This window comes from Aegilops tauschii, chromosome 3 (genome assembly GCF_002575655.3).
Source record: "Aegilops tauschii subsp. strangulata cultivar AL8/78 chromosome 3, Aet v6.0, whole genome shotgun sequence".
Taxonomy (NCBI): domain Eukaryota; kingdom Viridiplantae; phylum Streptophyta; class Magnoliopsida; order Poales; family Poaceae; genus Aegilops; species Aegilops tauschii.
The window spans coordinates 540,174,286-540,178,777 of NC_053037.3; positions in this window are offsets into that span (position 1 = coordinate 540,174,286).

Genomic DNA, 4,492 nt, shown 5'->3' on the forward strand with positions numbered 1-4,492 from the left:
AAGCTTCCTAGCGGCGATGGCTCCACGACTAAGTCCTAGCTCGAGGACATCTGCCGTGACAATTCCACGACAGTTGGCGCCCACCGTGGGGCCAGCGCACGGTGGATTTGAGTTCTTGAAGGGCAGCTTCGAAGGGCTCAAGGGATACGCTGTGGGCCGGATGACCAAGAGTCGTCGCGGCAAGCTCTACATCGACGATGCAAACTGGGGCCCTGACGCCGGCTCAATTGAGTACGGGTACCGGGTCCCCTTCGGCGGAATTCATGTTTTCATTGGCAAGATTGGTGAGCCGGGCCCTGAGCCGGATCTCTGCGCCGATCTCATCGAGACGGCTCAGCGTGCACGACCCGCCCAGGCCCGGCCTGCCTTAAGGCATGCTTTTGTGGGATGTATTCATGGAGGACTCTCTGATCGATCTAGATCTGGTGATGAGACGGCCGCCGGCTCTGACGGCGAGTCGACCCCCGATGAGTCAAACTCGTTGTATCAACTTCAAGATGGCAGGCTCATGGGTTGTTCCGATGGTGACAGTATTCCGGACCCGTTTGAGCCGCCAAGCCGGGTTTGAATCTTCATGGCCGGTGCGCAACCTGTTCAGAACCCTGCTGCTGGAGCGGGAAACCCGGTGCCCTCGCCGGCTCAGGTGCTAATGGATCTCACGGAAAAGATGACAGCCCTGCTAACCGCCACGGTTGACCCGGCGGATCAAGCTCAGCATGATGCGGAGGTGGCACAGTTAAAGTTAGATCTAGTGAAAGCTAAGGAGGATCTGGCGGCAGAAGGGATCAGGAAGGTTGCGGAGAGGGCGGCTCTCGATGCCCAAACCCAGTTGATTCAAGCGCAGTCCTTCCGGCTCACGATGGATCAAAACGCGTCCAATGAGGTCCTGAGAAGGAGGCATCAAAAGGCCCAATCTCGACTCCCTCCGGTTTAAGATCCACGAAACCTCTTCAACATGCCAGGTGCAGGGTCTAGCAACCTGCCAGGGGTCATGGTGCCCGGGTCTGGGACCCCTATTCAGCCACAAGTGATGGGGCCTCCCCAGATGCCCCTGCCCCGCCTCAGTACGTGCCAATACCACCGGGTCATTATGCCAACCCGCTGGAGAACATGGTCGCCGCGGCAGCACGGCTGGCGGCTCTCCCAATTGACGGCGACTCTCCGACGGCTATTGAAACCCGCCGGGTCAGGGAACTCCTTCAGACAGCACTGGCGCAGCAAGAGGCGTACTCCTACAGCCGGGACAGGATCCACTCGACCCCTCGTCCAGGCCGGAGCCCGAGTTACAGCAGGCACATGGTCTCAGCGACCGGCTCAAGTAACGGCCGACGCCATGACCCGCCCCCTGGCCATGGCCCGGCTCATAACGGAGCCTTTCACGCAGCAGACCAAGACAGAGCGCGGCAAGAGGCGGAACAGGTGCCTCAGTTGACGGCTTACCAGACTCCCCCGGCTTATCCGACGACTTCCGCCGACGTGGGTATCCCTACCAGGACTGGGGGTGTCCCTTGTTTAGTGCCAGCTATCCGCAATGAACGTCTGCCCAAGGACTTCAAAGGCCCTAGGAAGGTGCCTAATTACACGGCAGACTTACAACCCGCAGCCTGGATCGAGAGTTATGAGATGGCTATGGAACTGCTGGAGGTCAGTGAGGCGGCCATGGCTAAGTACTTCACCATGATGTTAGATGGGACTGCCCGCACTTGGTTGAAAGGGCTACCACCGAATTCCATTGGGTCTTGGGCTGAGCTGAAGGCCTGGTTCATCCAAAACTTCAAGGATACCTGTAGGCAGTCTATGTCAATTGTGGATTTGACTAACTGCAAGCAGCAGGAGGGTGAGTCCACGACACATTGGGTTCGCCGGGTTAAGGAGATAATACATTCCTCGGATAAGATGGATGCCGGCTCTGCAATTTTAATGTTGGAGCAGAATTGTCGTTTTGTGCCCCTGAAGATGAAACTCGGGCGGCTTAAGCGCGACTGCAATGATATGGGTACACTGATGGCGGCTCTTGTCAAGTACGCCGATTCTGATGGTACCAAGGACCCCGCTTCAGATGATGAAAGGACAGGGAAGGGATAGAAGAACGACAATGGCAAGGGTCCTCAGCATAACCCGGGGAACCAAGGAGGAGGCAAGCGCAAGGCCGATGGCAGCCTAGAGTTTGTAGCCAACGCCAGCTCACAAGGTAATAACCAGCGACGCAAGGGGAGGCCCCCTCCCAGAGGCGGCGGGTCAGGCCCGACGCTGGAGCAACTGTTGAATGAGCCTTGTCCAAGGCATGGCTCTAGAGAGAAGCCAGCAACTCATCTATGGAAGGATTGTGTAATCATGAAGGCCTTTAAGAATTACAATGGCCCGGGCGGCGGCTCGGGCGCCGGCGGCTTTCATGGCCCGGGCGGCGGCTCAAATTCTAATCCTCAGAACGGTCAAGGGGGCTTTAATCAGCAGTCTGGCCAGGGTCATCAACAGCAGCAGGGAGGTTATCAGACCAATCCAAAGCAGCTTAGCGGTGGATAGTATCATGTGTTTACCACCAGTCTGTGTAAGCGAGATCAGAAGCTTCATAAGAGGGCTGTGAATGCTGTTGAGCCGGCGGTTCCACGCTACTTGCGGTGGTCTGAGCAGCCTATAGTGTGGAGTAGGGAGGATCACCCTCCCCGGGTGGATAATCCGGGTCACTTGGCCCTGGTGGTGGCTCCTCAGGTGGGAGGATATAAGTTCACTAAGGTGCTCATGGATGGAGGCAGCAGCATCAACATCCTCTATTATGAGACATTTCTTCGTATGGGGTTGATTGATAAGAATCTCAACCAATCAAACACTATTTTCCATGGTGTGGTACCTGGTAAGTCGGCTTATCCAGTCGGCAAGATCGAGTTGTAAGTGGCCTTTGGAGATGAGAACAACTACAGGGTGGAAAAATTGACCTTTGAGGTGGTCAAGATAAGAAGTTCATACCATGCCATATTTGGGCGGCCGGCTTACGCCAAGTTCATGGCACGGCCGTGTTACGTATATTTATAGCTCAAGATGCCGGGTCATAATGGGACCATTACGGTTCACGACAGCCGGAAGGTGGCCTTGGAATGTGAGGAAGGCGATGCAGCTTATGCAGAATCTGTTTGTGCAACAGAGGAGTTGAAATTTTACAAAGACAATGTTGACCCAACTGATATGACCTCTCTGAAAAAGCCGACTACGAAGCAGGAGCCGACAATGAAATTTAAGTCGGCTGATGAGACTAAACTTGTTGATTTTGTTCCAGGTGATTCATCTCAGCAGTTTAGCATCAGTGCCAATCTGGATCCAAAATAGGAAAGGGCGCTCATCGAGTTCATCCGTGAGAATAGGGACATTTTTGCATGGAAGCCGTCTGACATGCCAGGTGTGCCTAGAGAACTCGCTGAGCACACTCTCAATGTTGATCCGAAATTTAAGCCGGTCCGGCAGTTCCTTCGGCGGTTTAATGAAGAGAGAAGGAAAGCTATTGGTGAAGAGGTGGCCCGGCTCTTGGCGGCCGGGTTTATTGTTGAAGTTTTTCACCCAGAATGGTTAGCTAACCCGGTGCTCGTGCTCAAGAAGAATGGCACTTGGCGGATGTGTGTGGACTACACGGACTTAAACAAGGCGTGTCCGGCTGATCCTTTTGCCCTCCCCCGTATTGATCAAATTATTGATGCTACGGCAGGTTGTGCGCGCTTTAGTTTCTTGGATGCTTATTCCGGATATCATCAGATTAAAATGGCAGTTAAGGACTAGGAGAAGATGGCATTCATCACTCCCTTTGGAGCCTTCTGCTATGTGTCTATGCCCTTTCGACTCAAGTGTGCACAGGCGACTTATCAGCGTTGTGTACAGAACTGTCTTCATAACCAGATTGGGCGCAATGTTCATGCTTATGTGGACGATATTGTGGTTAAGTCCATAAAGGAGGAAACCCTGATAGATGATTTAAGGGAAACCTTTGATAATCTCCGGGTTTACAAGATGATGCTTAACCCGGCCAAGTGTGTTTTTGGTGTTCCTGTAGGCAAGCTCTTGGGTTTTTTGGTTTCTGACAGAGGCATTGAAGCTAACCCGGAGAAGATCAAGGCCATCACCTCCCTGGCTAAGCCGGCATGTATAAATGACGTTCAGCGCTTGGCGCGTCGCATCGCTGCTTTAAGTCGGTTTATAAGCCGTTTGGGTGAGAAGGACATGCCATTATATCAGTTGATGAAGAAAACTGATAACTTTGTCTGGAATGATGCAGCTAATACCGCTTTTGAGGATTTGAAGAGGCAGCTGGCAGAGCCCCCAGTCCTTGCTGCTCCAGTTAACAAAGAGCCTTTATTGCTGTATGTGGCTGCTAATACACGAGCCGTCAGTGTGGCCGTGGTAGTAGAGCGCAAGGAAAAGGGTAAGGAGCATCTGGTTCAGCGGCCAGTTTACTATGTCAGCGAAGTGCTCATTGAGTCCAAGCAGCAGTATCCGCATTGGCAGAAGC